Genomic DNA, 18810 nt, shown 5'->3' on the forward strand with positions numbered 1-18810 from the left:
TTAATGCATGGTTTATAGGGTTCTGTATGGTGTACATACTGATGAAAGAAATAAAATGCATAGATTAAAACAGTGGTGAGAATAAGTGAAAGGAATAAGTAAGTACTACATTAGCTAAATGAATGTGTGTGTGCTTGTTTAGCATTTTTGAGGTAGGGACATGACTTAAAATATCCTATATAATAAAAAGCTAATATGCAAATTGTCTCCTTGGGAGTTCGCCTGACCGGGAGTTTGACTGCTCGCTATGACATGTGCTGACAGCTAGAGGGCGGCGCAGAATGAAAGAAGGCTGGCAGCTAGGGGAAGGAAGGCCCCAACCAGCCCTGATAGCTGGCCAGGCCTAGGGAACCTACCCATGCATGATTTTGTGCACCAGGCCTCTAATATATATATATATATATATATATATATATATATATATATATATATATATCTCCTATTTAATAAAAGCCTATATAGCGGAACGAAGGGCAGAATGACCAGTCACTATGACATGACCGGTCACTATGACATGCACTGACCACCTGGGGGCAGACACAACACAGGAGCTGTCCCCAACCCACAGGCCCCTGGCCAGCCAAGGTGGGTGCCAATGGAGGGGCGGTCATTGCCCCGAGCCAGTCACCCCACAGAGGGAGGTGTCTGCAGCGGGTCTGCGAGCAGGCAGCATAAGGCCAGCCAAATTGGGTGCCAGCAGACCCCCTCATCACCCCACCAGTCGCCCCACACATTGGCCCTGATCACTGGCCAGGCCTAGGGACCCTACCCCTGCATAAATTTTGTGCACCGGGCCTCTAGTGTATATACTGTAAACATATTTATTTACTAGAGGCCCAGTGAAAGAAATTTGTGCATGGGGGGGGGGGGGGTGTGTCTCTCAGCCCAGCCTGCAGCCTCTCCAATCTGGGACCCAACTGCTTGCCTGCCTGCCTGACTGATTGCCCCTAATTGCTTCTGCCTGCCAGCCTGATCACCCCCTAACCACTCTCCTGCCAGCTTGATCAATGCCTAACTGCTCCCCTGCCGGCCCGATTGCCCCTAACTGCCCTCCCCCACTGGCCTGGTCACCCCTAACTGCCCTCCCCTGCTGGCCATCTTGTGGTGGCCATCTTTGACCACATGGGAGTGTCCATCTTGTGTGTTGGAGTGATGGTCAATTTTCATATTACCTCTTTATTATATAGAATATGTATATATAAGTACATATACATATGTTTATATTTATGGTTTATTTATCATGAAAATAGATTTGGTAAACAATCATTAATGAAATTATCTGGTGAGTATAAAAATACCTCTTGGTCTACTAGACTCTTCTAGAAAATGGGCAAATGCTGCTGTAAATAACAGAACACTATATACACTCAGATGTACAGCAGTACTTACTCTGTAAATGTGGCCTTCAGCAATTTATTGACTACTGAAAAAAACATATGACAGCACGAAGCCAGCAAGCCGCAGATAATAGACTATCTTGAAAGAGGATCCTTTTCTTCTACACGCAGCAGTAGGTGATAAATGGCTCTAATGTCAGTGCTTATTTTCTTCTCTTCCACCACCGCCTCCCCCAGGCTATCTGGGATCAGAGACTAATAGCCCCCCAGGAGAAGATATCTTGACACAACCCTTCCCATGTGCGATAGCCACAGTTATCAAGCATGTGTCAGTAACTTCCAATTGGGACCGGGGGGTGGCTTAATGTTTGTCTACCAAAACACTGGGAATCTTCAGCTATAAACCAGAAGAAAGGAACATAATGTAATTTATTTCTAAAAATGGGAGAGGTTTTATGATCCTGGAGCCAGAGTTCGGCCAGAGGCCTTCACAGTATTAACAATTTCTCTGAATACATACCCTAAATACTGATATCACCATAAAGATTTCCCACAGAGTGGGAAACTTATACTGAAATACCTCATAGCAAGGCTTATTTCAATCTTGTGCTTAGAAAAAAGGAGACATCAATTTCACAATGCTGTTGCATCATATGAAATTGCTAGTGTCCAGTGATGCTCACTGTGTAAGTATTTAGTCCAAGCAGGTTTTAATGTCATTTTGACATAGTGGTCTAAAAGTTTTCATCAATCTATGCAAGTCGGTCTAATGGCAAATGGGCACACCTCTTAATGGGCTGAAAATAGGCCTCCTTTTAAGGCTATCACCATAGTAAAATAAGTACTAAATTTCCTCCTTGATAAGAAACTATATAACCTATTCTTATTTGTTTGGTTGTCATTAAGTAAAAACTTTCTGGCCTCTTTAAAAACTTAATGGTGATAAGAGGTACAAACTTACAGTTATAAAATAAGGAAGTCATGGAGATGTGATGTACAGGATAGAGAATATAAACAATAGTATGGTATGTATTTTCTGCATTAATAGATGTTTACTTAATTTATCATGGTGATCACTTTGTAAGGTATATAAATATTGAATAACTATGTTGTACACTTGTACCTCAAAATGTTATATGTCAACTATCTATACTAATAAAAGTGTAGGTGGCCCTTGCACCCTCGTGCGATTCCCTCATGTCATCACAAGATGGATGCCCCCACATCATCACAAGATGGCTACCCCATGTCATCACAAGATGGCCAGCAGGGAAGGGCAGTTGGGGATGAACAGGCCAGCAGGTGAGGGCAGTTGGGGGCAACCAGGCCAGTAGGGGAGGGCAGTTAGGGGTGAGTAGGCCAGCAGGGGAGGGCAGTTGGGGGCCAACAGGCCAGGAGGGAAGGGCAATTGGGTGCAATCGGTCAGGCATGCAGGTGAGTGGTTAGGAGCCAGCAGTCCCAGATTATGAAAGGGATGCCCGACTGCCAAAATCGGGCCTAAACCCAGCAGTCCCGGATTATGAAAGGGATGCCTGACTGCCAAGATTGGGCCTAAACCGACATCCCCCAGGGGTCCCAGATTGGACAGGGTGCAGGCTGAGCTGAGGGACACCCCCCAGTGCATGAATTTCGTGCACCTGGCCTCTAGTTATAATAATAACAGGCCAAGAGGAGTCACGACCAAAATGGCCAAACAGCCAGTCACCAGGAGGTGCATGGAGCACCTCTTGGCCATAACAACCTAACAACTGCTTGCTATGATGCCCACTGTGGCCAGTGAACCAGCCCAATCAGGGGGTGGGGCCGGCGGCCAACCTCACTGCCCCGTCCCCCTGCCGGCCTGCCCATGATCAGGCTCTCTCACCCCGATCATCAGCCCACCCCACCATGATAGGCCTGCAACCCCTCCCCCCAGCTGGGATGCCCTTGATTGCACACCCCCACCCCAATAGGGGGTGGGGCTGGATGGCCAACCTTCTGCAGCCCCTCCCCCTGGCTGGCCATGCTCCCGATGAGCCTCCACCACCCTGATCAGTCCACAACTCCTCCCCCGGCCAGCCAACCTCCTGCAGCTCCTCTCGCTGGCAAGCCCCATCCCTGATTGCCACCCCACCTCAATAGGGGGTGGGGTTGGCCGGCCAATCCCCTGTGGCCCCTTCCCCTAGCCCACCCGGCCCTGATCAAGGGCCCTGATTGGGTCCTGATCCAGATGGGCTGGTCGGCCAACCTCCTGCCAACTCCTCCTCCCAACATCTCCTCCTCCTGATTGGGGCTGGGCCATCTGGACCCCACCCATGCACGAATTCATGCACTGGGCCTCTAGTATTTTAATAAAAAAGTAAATTTAAAAAAAGAGGGGAAGGTAACCTGTTCTCTTATTTTCCAGAGAAAGAATTAAGCCTTTTATTTTTCATTTTGATTTGTCCTTACACTTTATAATAAAAATGCTTTATAAAAATTTCCTACAGGCTTAAAATGTGCATTTAAAAAATAAATTATGTATCACATAAGTATTGTACAATAAAATCAATTGTATTCCCCTTAAAAACAGAAGAATGATTATTTTAAAAAGTTTATTAATCAATGGCATGCCAATAAATTTAATAACCCTGTATAATAAAAGCCTAATATGCAAATAGACTGAACAGTGGAACAACCGGTGGAAGGACCAGTCACTATGATGCACACTGACCACCAGGGGGCAGACGCTCAATGCAGGAGCTGCCCCCAGCCGGCAGGTCCCAGGCCAGCCAAGGTGGGTACCAGTGGGGGCCCCCCCTTTTGCCCCACTGGTCACCCCACAGAGGGAGGTGACCGGTGGCTGTGGGTGATGGGGCTGGTGAGTGTGCTGTGCCAGGCTGGCCAAGGTGGGTGCCAGCGGGCCCCCCCCATTGCCCCTGCCGGTCAAACCCACAGATTGGCCTTGATCGTAAGCCAGGCCTAGGGACCCTACCCATGAAGAATTTCATACACTGAGCCTCTAGTACATAAATAAATATAAAAATTAAAAATAATTTTAATAAAAATAACTTAAAATAAGGGGGTGATTCCTGGAAATGTGCTGTGAGAGTTGTTTAGAGAGAAACTGGGAAACCATGAAACCATTTTGACAAAGGGATTTAAAAGTCATAATGAAGACAGATAGCAATTAGGGCACTTGAATCACGTAACAAAGAGAAGAGATTAAGTGAGGCTAGCACTTGGGGGAAAAAAGTGAAGAGAGGTATGATTGGTAATTAATGGCAGCTACCAGGCCCTGAGGTCAACATGGGTAAATGCTGCCCAGGTCCATTTTGAGGAATAATGGGCTTTTATTACCCATCAGCTGGCAATAATGCTAGCACAGCCTTCAGCTGTCAGATGCTCATGCTCCTCTGACCCAGTCAGTTCCTGCAGCGCCTCAAGGGTCTCCCAGGTGGAGAGAGTCCGTACCAAGGTGCCTTTTCTGGGGAGTGCGCATCCACAGATAGATCACCAGGGAAAGGAAGGCCTGGCCCCTACCTCTGATCGGGATGGTGTGTTCCCTCTCCAGAACACACCACTGGCCTGGATGCCATTGGCTCCTCATTGCAGAGACAATACCCGAAAGGACCACAATGGGCCCAGGGATTTGTCCAGGAACACTCTGCAGCAACCTTGCCAGAGCTGCTGGATGGAGCCCCGCCTGTCTATGGAGGTGGAAGGGAAGTTCCCACAGACTCACTGACCTCTGAGAGCTACGCAGCTCCCCAGCTCCCCAGCCTTCTCTGTAAGTCTCTCTCTTGTTGGTTGTACAGAATGTGATCCCATGTAGAAGCAGCCTTGGTGCAGGGTCCATGTGCTGGGTATTTTTCGGAAGCTGCTTGGCATCTGGCAGGCACCTCCTGAGCCTGGGACCTGCAGGCCCTATGGGGCCTGGGGCACTAGCCTGCTGCCTGGAGTCACTCCTGGCAGGTAGACGAGGTGTGTGGGAGGATGCTCTGCAGTTCCTGCTCCCTTTGTTTGGAGGCCAAAGGCTCCAGTCACCGCGGCTCAGACTGAGCTGCAGTGATGCTGCAGGTAGCCAAGGCCCCAAACAGAGGTCCCCACTGCCCCATGGAGATGGAAGGGCCGTAACAGCGGCACTCACGGCTCCTCTGGCCCAGACAGTTCCTGCAGCTCATCAAGGGCCCACGGCTCCCCAGCCTCTCTATTCAGTCTTTCTGTTGTTTTTTGTCAGAAGCTGTCCATCAGTGCTCAGCTGTCATGCAAGAGTAATTGATCTCTATGTACCTGTGTATTTGATTTTGCACACAGGAGGGACAAGGTCAGTGTCCCCCTGTCTGTGGCCAGGTTGGGCCTCCCCTGACTAGCCTGGAATTTATCAACTGGCTAGTACATCCCCAAGGAGAGAAGACAGATGTGAAAAGAGTGTAGGTGGTGGGGCAAAGTGACCACTCCCTGCTAACACTGCCGCAATCACCTCCCCACACACCTGTTGGTATTAGTCACTGTCAATTCCCCCCCCCCCCCCGCCGCCCAAATGACTCCCTCTGGATGAAGAGCCAGTAACTGAGGTCATATCCATTGTTGATTTTTTTGACGTGTCCTTTTCATAGTTCTTGTTTTATGACTTCACTTTTGAAATAATAACCTCCAGCGTAAACTCTGTGCTGGGCCCTACAGATCAGCACCTGGATAACCCAGAATCACCATGTGGTATTTAAAATATGACAGCTGTCTCTTATCAGAAATAGGTCTTAGCACTGTTGATAGCCCAAAGTGAGGAAACAGGGTAAACACGGACCACAGTCCAGCTCAGCTTTGACATGCCCTGGGGCATCTGCCAGGCTTTCTTTTCTCACCTGGAAAGGAGTTAAAGAAATAGTTTGGAGCTATAAGAGGACAGATGTCAGAACTTTTCATTTTCCAAGCTTAGTCATATTGTGTGAACTTGTACTGGCCCACCATTATCCTAAATATGTTCATATACTGACTAGAAAAAAAAAGGGAAATTGTGTGTATGTGTGTGTGTGTGTGTGTGTGTGTGTGTGTACTAGTATGTATATGTATATGTTACAGATATGGTGCAAGTCACAAAAGTTTGTTTTCTGAGACTATGAATTTACTTTCCTGCCTTATTCCTTTAATGATTTTAATTAAAGTAGCTACAATATAGAGCCTTGTAATATCTGGTAAATTTAAGAAACATCAGTCAAAGAATCATGGAATGGCTATTTTTGGTTGCAATCATTTTACTCAATTCATAAGTAAGACTATTCATCAGCCATTTGCTGTCTCTTAGATATTCATTATGTTAGATATTTGAGAGAAAGGGGATATTTAGATATCTTTAATTGCATTTAAATAATAATTAACAAGGTTCTTATAGTACATAGAGCAATATTTTAAGAAAAAAAATGCTAAGTACCAAGATAGGAATATAGACAAAATGCCAGGGAATAGTCACATATTAAGTGTGACACTCAATTGATATAATCAAAAAAGTAAAATAATTCATGATTCCATCCTTGAGTGCTCATACTTATATAGACATAGGCTTATTCAGAAACTAGAGGCCCGGTGCACGAAATTCATGCATTGGGGGAGAGGGGAGTCCCTCAGCCCAGCCTGCACCCTCTCCAATCTAGAACTGCTGGCAGTCGGCAGTCGGACATCCCTCTCACAATCCGGGACTGCTGGCTTCCAACCGCTCACCTGCCTGCCTGCCTGATTGCCACTAACCGCTTCTGCCTGTCAGCCTGATCACCCCCTAACCATTCCCCTGCTGGCCCGATCAATGCCTAACTGCTCCTCTGCTGGCCCAATCACCCCCAATTGCCTCCCCTGCTGGACTGATCGTCCCCAACTTGCTTTCCCCTGCCAGCCTGGTCGCCCCCAACTGCCCTCCCCTGCTGGCCATCTTGTGGCTGTGGGTGCCAGCATCTTTGAGTGGATGGCAGTCAATTAGCATATTCCCTCTTTATTGGCTGTGGGCACCGCCATCTTTGAGGGTGGGAGAGTCAATTAGCATATTCCCTCCTTATTGGCTGTGGGTGCCACCATCTTTGAGGACAGGGCATTTAATTAGCATATTTCCTCCTTATTGGCTATGAGCACCGCCATCTTTGTGACAGCGTGAGGGTCAATTAGCATATCCCCTCTTTATTAGATAGGATGACTTGGGAGCAACCTAGATGTCTATAGATAGACAAATGGATAAAGAAGATGTGGTACGTATATACAATGGAATGTTACTTAACCATAAAAAGAATGCAATATTGTCATTTACAACATGGATGGACCTAGAGGGTATCATGCTAAGTGAAATAAGTCAGACAGAGAAAGACAAATACCATAAATACCATTTGGTTTCACTACATGTGGAATCTAAAAAAAGAACAAAATAAATGAATAAAAGAAAACAGAAACAGGCCCATAGATACAGAGAACAAGCTGATGGTTGCCATAGAAGAAGGGGTGGGGAATGGGAATATTTAAAAAGAGATAGAGAATATTTAAAAAGAATATTTAAAAAAAGATAGAGAGTCAGAGTCCTGACCACATTTTAAAAAAAAGAGGATTAAATTTAAAAAAAGAAATGACTTGGGCCATGTTCTGTAAATGTATTAAATTGTGTAAATACTCTGCCTCCAGGGGAAGGCACCTCAGCCTTTATAGCTCCTCTACCAATCTCCTATTTCCTTTGGTGACATGAGATCAAATCTACTAGAGGAGAACAAATGTTTCCTTTTTTTATTTTTTCCTGTTAGGAGAATGGCCACCCAAGCCCTGACTTCTCTTTGAGCAGCACAATTATGCCACATGCTTTCTGATGTGTGTTCAATGAAGCTCACAAGTTGGCAGATGACCATTTTGTGTGTGGCCCTTCTGCTTGCTGAGTCAGCAGTGACCCCTCTCTATTTAGAATCCTCATTTGTGCAGTTATCAAGGCTATACCTCAGCGATAAGTTTGTGTATCCATGTGGAACATCTTTCCCCTTGAATTGTGGATCCATTGCAATCAAGATGCTGTCTAGGGTGCCTCACACTACCTTTATATTTAGGCAGTGAAAATGAAATGAGGTGAATATTAAATACTTCTCATCTTGTGCATGGAGCACATGATGGGTCATAATTGGGGTATATGACTCATGACTTGTAATGCCATTTAGCAGGGTTAGCCACCTGGAAATTGTGAATGAGGTTCCTCTGAGTGGATAGACTCTAAAGACAAGTGGTGTTTACCCACAACTTCCAGAGGTGATACATAATATGCTGAATACATGCAATCTTTTTTTCAAGTGTCTCTTGTATTTACTAGTAAGTAGGGTCTCTAATTTCTAGCAGATACTATATATAACTACTAGAGGCCCAGTGCACAAATTCATGCACCTTGAAAAGAACTGTGGGCCGCTACGAGGTGGTAGGCACAGGGGCCGGTCTTGGCCCATCCTCCGTGTCCCCGCCCAGCCCCTCCCACCATGACCCCTGGCCCTCTTTCTGCAGGCAGCCCTGCTCCAGCTGCCACCACTCCCATGCACTGATGGCACCAGCCCCGCTTGCACCCGCTGACCTCTGATGGTGCGGAGCGATTGGGGCTGGCACCAGCAGTGGTGAGAGTGGCAGCTGCTAAGTCTATTGCCCCTCAGGAGCAGGGGGAGGTGGAGAAGCCCTCAGGGGCAATCGGGGCCAGCAGCCACTGCTCGCACCCGCTGACGGTGCCAAGCGATTGGGACCAGCGCCGTGTGCCAGCAGTGGGTGCAAGTGGCGGCTCTGGCACTGGCTGCAGGTGCCAGTAGGGCCAGTGCTGGCAAGTGGGTGCAAGCAGCGACTCCAGCGCCAGCAGCAGGTGTGAGTGGGGCCAGCACCAGCACACAGGAACAAAGAATTTTCAATAACCACCAGAGGCTTGCCCCAATGACAGCAACTGGCGCCCTGCCTTGGACTGGTACCCCTGCTCACCTGCTCCACCATCCCGCCGTGGCCGACGCCCGCCATGTTTTGTGCTCTGCCTCCTGCTGCTGACGCCCACCATGTTCTGTGCATGTCCCTTGGTGGTCAGTGCACGTCATAGCAACCCAGTTGTTCCGCCGTTCGGTCTATTTGTATATTAGGGATATATATATATATATACACATATATATATATGCTTTTTAGATAAAAAATCATATGCCTCTGATATACTCAGTCATTCAATAGCAAGGACCCTGTGACATGTTCTGTTATATTTATGCATCTCAATAAAAGGCAGATGCTGCCACACTTTTTCATTTCTTCCTTTTTCTCTGTAGCTTTTCCCTGTGTTCTATTAAAGAAAAATTTTAACATCTATGGCTAAAAGCATTATTTTTTAAGAAATGTTTTATTAAGCCAAAATGCTAGCCAACAAGAAGACTGATCTTGGGGCATGGGGTCTAAACCACCAGCAGCATGGCTGGATGAAAAAGACATACATGCCTATTATCTCAGAGTTTGCACACATTTTTATACATCAAGTAAAGGAAAGAGGGAGAAAGATGTAAGCCATCTGAAATAATTTATATTCGCTATAGGCAAAGGGCTGGAAGGGAGTGAACTGGGCTAACTATGGGATCTCAAAAAGAAATCTCCACTCCTGTGGGTTGGCTATGGGCAGCAGCCTGTAAAGCCGATGTGTGAACAAGAAGCTGAGGCTCCCAGAGTTTCATCCTGACTGGCTAACATGATCTTCAGAAATGGTCACCTCAAAATTACTCCAAAGTTCCAAGAGACAAAAGGAATGTGAACAGTCCTGTTAGATGGCCTGCAACCATTAATGCCGGGGTTCTTGTCCGAGCATCAAGAAGGGTTCAGGAATCTGGAAAAGGGGCTGTGCGTAGATGACATAGGAATCCAGAGACTAATAAAGAATCTGGAGACGAGATATAATTTTGAAAGGCATTCGGGGTCAGAGGACCTTTAGCTAAAGGAACTGAAGAGTCCCTCCTTTTCTGGGACCCTTGCTTTTATTAACACAATTTGTCCTAAGGCAAGGTGGAGATAATACACTTCAAAGGGTAAGGTTTCAATACAGAAGCATTGTCAGTTTGGGGAATAGCCTACGGCTGTTTAGGTGTTTGGCCAGTAGGAGGCAATAACATGTAGATTAAGATGCCCTTTAACTATCCAACAGCCACAATCAGTTTCCTATTCAGGTTTGGGGAAATGCCTTTAGCCATTCCCAACAGGTGACTACATGTGTGACTCAACCCTGTTGAGTCCCCAAGTCTCATCAACCTTTTGATGAAACTCTTGAAATTATGACATGCTGGGATTGGTTCCCGGCACATTAACAGACTAACAGTTCTGTCTCTTTCTCTCACTCTCCAGCTGTTGTAATTCAATTTAGAACATCTCAGAATTTTCTCCTTATCAGTCTCTTTATGTTCTCTCCCAGTTTCTGGAGATAATGCTTTCTCCAGCTTGTAGTCTGTGTTCTTTGAATATAGCAGATCAACTATTTTGTTTTTCCCAGTTTTCCACTTTATCTGCTATTATGATGAATATAATTATAATATTTAAGATTCGAATACACCATAATTGTGTATTGCCTCAGATGTCAAATCAATTTGTTTAAATATTACTATTTCTTATGAAAAGGAGGGGGAACTAAAATATAAAATTTAAAGACTTTTATCCAAGAATAACATAATTGTAAATGGCAAACCAAGATATAAGCACACAGCTCCTGATTCTAATGTTTTTCTGATTGTGGATTCTGGAAACCAACTTGCAGGATTCATTTCTGTAGGAGTAGTGCTATTACATGATCACATGTAAAATTACCATTAAGTGCCCAAATAAATGCTAATCAACCAATTGCAGACAAGGTAGTCATAGAGGTGTTATATTTTCTCAACTTTAGGTCAATTATAATATTTAGATATAGTCAGATTTAGTTTGCATAGTTAAATAAGCACTTTTGGCTGAGACAGTTTTCACTTTCCTTGTTTTTAATGACCTTGAGTAAAGGTTGCTAAATGCCTAGGAACTCAATTACCAGAAAAGATTGTATTTAACTTCATAAAACATTTATGAAACTGCCTTCCAAAGTAGCCTTGCCTTTCTGCAATTCCAGCTGTAGAGAATATTTCCTGTTGTTCTACATTAATCTCACCTTTTGGTATTATCAATTTGGGGCAGTTTAGCTATTCTGTTAGGTATGTTGTGGTATCTCATTGTTATTTAATTAGAGGCCGGGTGCACAGATTCATGCACCAGTGGAGTCCCTCGGCCTGGCCTGTGCCCTCTCATAATGCGGGACCCTCAGGGGATGTCGAAGGCCCGGTGCACAGTTTCAGCCCATGCCTGCAGGCCAGGCCGAGGGACCCCACCAGTGCATAAATCTGTTCACCAGGGCTCTAGTATGCATATAAGATCTTTGGTTAATCTCTTCCAGCCCTCCCCGCACCCCCTTACCTCTGAGATTCGTCATTCTGTTTCCTGTTTCCATGCCTGTGCATTTAGCGTTTGCCCCTGGTGGTCAGTGTGCATCATAGCTACAGGTCGAACAGTCAAATGGTTGAATGGTCTATTGGTTGCTTAGGCTTTTATATATATAGACTAGAGGCCCAGTGCATGATAATCCGTGCACTCAGGGTGTCCTTCAGCCTGGCCTGCACCCTCTCACAATCCTGGACCCCTCAGGTAGGGTAGCTAGGCCTGGCCTGAGATCAGGGCCTATCAGGGCTTTTCTTCCCCCAGCTGGAGGCAGCTGGCCCCGCTCCTGCAACTGCCACTGCTTCAGCGCTGCCCCCCCTCCTCTGCCACCGGTTGCCTCCTTTTGCAGGCGGCAGTGTGGGGTGTGATGGCTTGGCTGGCCTGGGCCTCCCTCTTTCTTTCTTTATTTTTTTTAAGTAAGAGTAATGTTTACTGAGTGATACAGAACTGAGTACTATGAAGGGTTTACCAGGATGGAAATGTACCATACCCCGCCCCTGCCACCCCCAACACCCAGAGATTACAGTACTTAGAAGTTACACACAATGGCCATAACTGCTAAATATCTGTTTGTAACAAACAAACCATAGCATATTTATACTGCATCACATCAAGTTATTATAGAAATCCATTTATATATTGCTTGTATAAAATCATTTTTTTTGGTAAAATATATTTTTTAAAAAAGAAAGTATAAAAAACATGTGTAGTTGAAAGCCCTGCCAGGACAGCCAGTCTGTAAACATTCAGTGAGTATGTGCTTTGAAAGGGCGTCCATGCCTCGTGCCCACAGCAACTCCAGCAGGGCCGGCGAGTGTGCGCCCCGCTGCCACTCTGGGCAGGACTGAGCTGGACCACAGTGGGTACAGCAGGGCCTGGCATTGTGCCCTTCTCCAGCCTTGCATCAGGATCAGGGTCAGGGTCAGGGTCAGGGCTGGGGGCAGGCAGATTGCAGTTTCACTCTGAGTTCCATCCTCAGCCTAATTTTGGTTGCAACTCATGGCTTTTCCTGGCTGCTCGGAGGTCCTTTGGGTGGGTGCCCTGGCGGAGAGGCCAGAGAAGTGCCCACAGCTGCCTGGTTGGGCATCTCTCTGGCCCAGAGCCTCTGTCCTGCCTCCTGCAAGCCTGGCCCCAGGCAGAACAGCCTCCTCTCAGGACTACTTTGGTCTCAGCGCTTGGTCCTGGGTTTCATCAGCCTGAGTTTCTTCCCCTGGTGTGGTTGATCTGAGTTTCACAAAAAAGCCTGGCCGATGCTGGCTGTGCTGAGCCTCATTGAAGAGTTTTTCATGCAGCAAGGAAGAGCCCTCTTGGACCCTCCTCTTCTTCCCTCTCCTCATCTCCTCCTCCTCCTGGTCCTCCTCTGAGCCCATGGTCACTTCTTCTCCAGCTGCTCCAGCAGTGGGTTGCCTTCTGAGTTGGGGGTCTTAACGCTGTCGGTCCTGACGATACTGGTTGAGCATCAGAATGGGCTGCTGCCACTCCTGCTTCAGCTCCTCCATCTGGGTTTTCAGCTCCGCATTCATGAGCTCCAGCCACTCAGATTCCTGCTGCAGACACTCCATCCACTCCTTTTTCTTGTTCAGCATGGGGCTGCCGCCACTTTGTTCTTTTCCCAGTGCCTTTTACTCTGCTCCTCTTCCTCATCTAGCTCACTTTTCACAGGTTGAGGCCTCTTTCCCAGTTTCACCTTCCTAACCACCTCTGCTGCCTGCCTCATCGCCCCTAACTACTTGCCTGCCTACCTGATCATCCTAACTGCTTGCCTGCATACATGATCACCCCTAAATGCTCACCTGCCTACCTGATCACCCCTAACCACTCATCTGCCTGCCTGATCACCCCTAACTGCTTGCTGGGGGGTAGGGCCAGCCCTGCAAGGGGCCATCTGCCTACCTGATTGCCCCTAACCTTTTTCCTGCCTAACTAATAGCCCCTAACCACTCATCTGCCTACCTGATTGCCCCTAACCACTTGATTGCCTACCTGATCACCCCTAACCGCTTGCTGGGAGTGGGGCCAGCCCGGCAAGGGGCCATGGTGGTTCTGGTCTCTGGTCATTCTGGTTGTTATGCCTTATGGTCTGGGCTTTTATTACATAGGATTGCTATTCTCTAATGACAAATGATGCTGGCCATCTTTTTATATGTTTATTTTCTTCTCTGATGAGGCCTATGTTCTTATTGGTGATTTAAATTTTTTGGTATATTTATAAACAAATATTTTAGCATATATATATATATATATATGTGTGTTTTTTGCAACTATTTTCCCCACTTTTTGGCTGGTCATTTTTTCCCTCTTAACAGTGTCTTTCACAAAGTCAATGTTTTTAATCTTAGTAAAGTCCATTTTATTATTTTTTACTAACATAGATTATGCTTTTGATGTTCTATCTAAAAATTCATCACCAAACCCATCACTTAATTTTTCTCTCATACTTTTTCTAGCAGCTTCTTTTACATTTAGATCTAAGATCTATTTTGAGTTCCTTTCTGTGAAAGGTGTAAGGACTGTGTCTAAGATTATTATTTTCTTTTCCCTCAATTTTCCTGTAAACCCAAAGCAGCTCTAAAACATTTTACTTATTTATTTATGTGTGTATGTATGTATGTATGTATCAAATGAGGGAATTATGTCCTGCCCTAATTATAGGCAGGGAGAGTGCTCAGGCAAAGACTTGCCTGTACAGGGACCTGTGGCTGGCATGTGTTGAATGGCACCTGGAGCCTATAGGACATGGTATGCAAATTATTATCAGCTCTGGGAATGGGAACATACCTGTTGAGAAGGTGGGGTAAGTGTTAGCTACATCAACTATATTGTATTAATTTAAAAATTCTGGACCCAATATGATCAACTAACATTTGCTAAACATCTCTCATAGTTTGATTTGGGTTATTTTATAACTTTCATGTCTCTACATGCTCAATATTTTCTCTAGGTTCTGGAACATATAAAATATGTAGTTATACAAACTATTTTAATGTCATTAATTAATTTTATCATCAGTGTCATTACTGGGTTGGTTTTGAATGATTGATTATATTTTTCATTCTGGGTTCTAGTCTTTTGCATGTGTGGTAAATTTTAACAGCCTGCCACCCATTGTGAATTTTACCTTGTGGAGTGTTAGATATATTGGTATTCCTACATAGTCTACAGGTTTGTTCTGCGATGTAGTTAACTGATTTAGAAACTGTTCAACCCTATCAGGCTATGCATTTCAACTTTGCCAGGTGAAACAGAGCTATAGTTAGTCTAAGACTAATTTTCCCCACTGCTTAGATGAGACCCTTTTGTGGACCCTACTCCATCCTTTTTGAAATATAAGATTTTCCAGTCTTGCTGGTAGATGTGATTCCAGGCTATTGTTTCTTGCAATCCTATCAAGCAATTACTTGTTTGTTTGTTTTGTTAATCCTCACCCAAGGATATTTTTCCCACTGAATTTTAGAGAAAGTGGAAGGGATGGGGAGAGACAGAGATAAACACATTGATGTGAGAGAGACATATCAATTGGTTGCCTTCCACATGTACCCCCAACCCAGGCCGGGGATCGAGCCTGCAACCAAGGTACATGGTCTTGACCAGAATCGAACCTGGGACCTTTCAGTCTTTGGCTCTATCCACTGAGCCAAACTGGCTAGGACTCAAGTAATCCTTTCCCCCATGTGGCTATTGCCTCCCCCACACACTAGTCTATCCTCAAATGGAGGCTCGAAGAAGAGAGTCTGAAGATCGCCCATGCTCTCTGTGCACTCTCTCTTCTGCAGGACTGTGCTCTGTGAACTCTATCAGCCTCGGTCTCCTGATCCCCTCGGCTGCACTTGGTCTGTACACTCTCCAGGCATGAGCTTGGGCACATGTGAGCTCACCTCCTTTCCTTCTCATGTTTCAGGGTCTACCACTCCTTCACTGCCTGATGTCCAATAACTTGAATTCTGTTGCTTTCTATATTTTGTCCATTTTTTTTTTTTTTACTAATTTTAGACAGAAGAATAAATCTAGCCCCTGTTTGCCTCATTTTAGCTGGTGGTCTTCAGCTTGGGCATTTTTGATGGTGAACATTTGAAGATTTTATTCTAACTTAAGATGAATATGTAGTATGTGATAAAATATAAAAAACGTGACCTGGAATAAGAAGCACTATTTCATTTAGAATAAGAATAACATTTTAGATTTTGAGTGAAGGTTTGACAAGCCTATTTATTTCTATTGAATACATAACCAAAAATTAATCTAGCTATATTTCTAATACAAATATATATTATTTAAATTCTCTAGGCTTTATATATGAATGCTCTAATCTTTACTGAGTAACTCCAATTCACACTATACAATACTAGGCTTATTTGTAAAAATACAATAATGCATATATGTATTTTTACTTAAATCTCATTCAAAAGATGCAAATTTTGTTATTATTCCAAAATAAAGGAGGAGGAAAATATAATCTGGAGAAAGAAAATGACTTAATTAAATAGTTACATATTGAGCAAATAATCTGAGATACAAACCTATCTGTCTGATATTTGAATATATTTTTCTTTCACTAAAATATGCTTTAAACATACATACATATTTTAAAGTTTGTTTTAAAATAAAAATACATCTGAGTAATGAAAATGTTACCTTCCCCACTAATTTTTTATATTAAATATAAAAAGTCAAGCTTGAGTTATTTTATTGTATTACTCAAATGAAAGCATTAACAACCTTATTATATAATTATAAATCATACCTATAAGGCCTCATTGATGGAACTACAAAGGGAACCTTTAAATTAATAACCCATGGTTAGTATTTGAAAGAGAAACTCTTTAAGATTCAAGCTCAATGATAAAGCAGGTCTGTTTCAGTAGAATTTCTAAGAGAAAATTATGAGTCCAAACTCCTAAGGAGATTACACTGCTATAGATTAGAACATAAATGTTCAAGAAGACAGATGATGAATATCCTTTAAAGTTCGTGAATCTTTAGATGCAAGCTGGAAAAATAATGCTACATTGAATTTTTATGATATTCTGTGGTTACTGGATAAAAAGAAAGAGCAAAATCAATATTTTTGCACAGTATCCAGTCATTATTGTTATGTCTAGTTAGAACTTGATATTTAAATAAATATAAGTGTTTTCTAAGCCATTTGGACAAATTATTTTAAAAACCCTAGGTAGATATGGATTTAGATGAATAGTATTATATACATAATTCTTTATAGTGTGTCATTAGTTTTTCCATTTGTAAAATTAATAGGGACTAAGATGAATACTAACTTGGAAATATTTGGTGGAATACAGTTCTTTCCTTCATTGAGATATGATTAATAATAATAATAATAATAATAATAATAATAATAATATGTAATGTATAAACACTGTCTAATGAGCCTGAAGACACTAAGTTAAACAAACCCACTAACCTTGTATCATGAGTTAGCCTTAGTGTTCTATGGAACCAGACATTTACCGTGACATATGCAATATTGATGGCATCTTATGCCTGGGCTAAGACAAAGACTTTTCTTCTTTTTCTGTTTCTCTCAACAGTGCCTACTAAGGTACATTCAAAATTTTTAGTATAACAGAAACTATTCTGAGAAGAAAAATATAACAATTTATGGCAGGGCAGCTAGTCAAAGGGCTGAGGGCCGTTTTGACTGTTGACCTGTGAAGGCCACTTAGAAAAAGAATCAAAAGGAAAGTAAGGGTTTTCAGAGCTCCTTTAAGTTTTGGTCTAAGATTGTTTTCAGCCAAGTCTCATTCTTTAAACAAGGTTTCCTTCTTTGAATGCTTGTGTGTTTTTTAATCTCAAAGAGGTTTGTAAGTAATTCTATTTGGCTTGGAGACACCAGTCTAGCAGAATGGTCACTTTTCATTTTCATTTTTCTACCTGCAAGGGGACAAACCATCTGGATAAGGAGCTGGAAGAAAGCCAGGCTGATCTGCTGTTACATTTAATTCAGCCAGTTTTCATATGCTGTGAATTGTGCTTGAATCCATGATCACTGTCAAGTCATTGACTTTTAGTTCTGAAGTACATTATAAATACTGATGAAAGATAAGCATTTATCTGCATTAATTTGAATTGTTCATATCATTCAATAGAAAACAATAAATTCAATTAAAGTGAAATCAATCAAATACCAAGGATATTCCATGGTTACAGTATGCTATAGAGTAAAAAATAAAACTTTTTTTTTCTGCCATTGTTCCTTCGTAATTGTCAACATAAAAAATATCCAGCTATCTGGTTGGCTCGGTTGTTTGGAGCATCGTACCATACAAGGAAAGGTCACACGGTTCCATTCCTGGTCAGGGCATATACCCAGGTTGTGAGTTCGATCCCCGGTTGGGGTGCATACAGGAGGAACCAATCGATATTTTGATCTCACATTGATATTTCTCTCTCTCTCCTGATGTTTATCTCTCTCTTCTACCTTCCTGTCTCTCTAAAAATCAATAAAAATATATCCTCAGGTGAGGATTAAAACAAAAAAGAAACAACCAAACCCGTAGAGAATTTTTGTGAGTATATTTAAGCCAAACTAACAACAATTGCCAGGAAGCAAAATCTCAACAGATTAAGAAAATGCTCCAGAGAATGGCAGTTTTGCAGTTTATTTTATACATTATAACTAAAGGAGGAGATGTAAGTGGGTTATATAAAATCCACCGGTGATAGATTAAGGAGGCAAGAGAAAACAAAGCATGGAAATCCTGAGATTAGATAAAGAGTAAAATGAAATTACAAATACTTCTTTTACAGTGCTGGTATAGGATAGTTAACAATTAACATTTACAGCACACAGAGATGGTACGTGGGGAAAAGATAACAATGAGGGATTCTGTGGTCTCATGCTCTGATGTGATGGATATACACGGAGGGGTTTACTCTGACATTACAAAGGTATGTTATCATAGATGCAAAAAGACAATAGGCTCAGTTAACATAACAGTTAACCTTTGTCAAGGAAGATACAAACCTAGGACATGATTACCCCCCATGACTCACTTTCGGTTAGGAAGTTTTAATTTCAGACCGTTCTATGTGGTTA

The sequence above is a fragment of the Myotis lucifugus genome, unplaced genomic scaffold (assembly GCF_000147115.1).
Source record: "Myotis lucifugus unplaced genomic scaffold, Myoluc2.0 scaffold_47, whole genome shotgun sequence".
NCBI lineage: Eukaryota > Metazoa > Chordata > Mammalia > Chiroptera > Vespertilionidae > Myotis > Myotis lucifugus.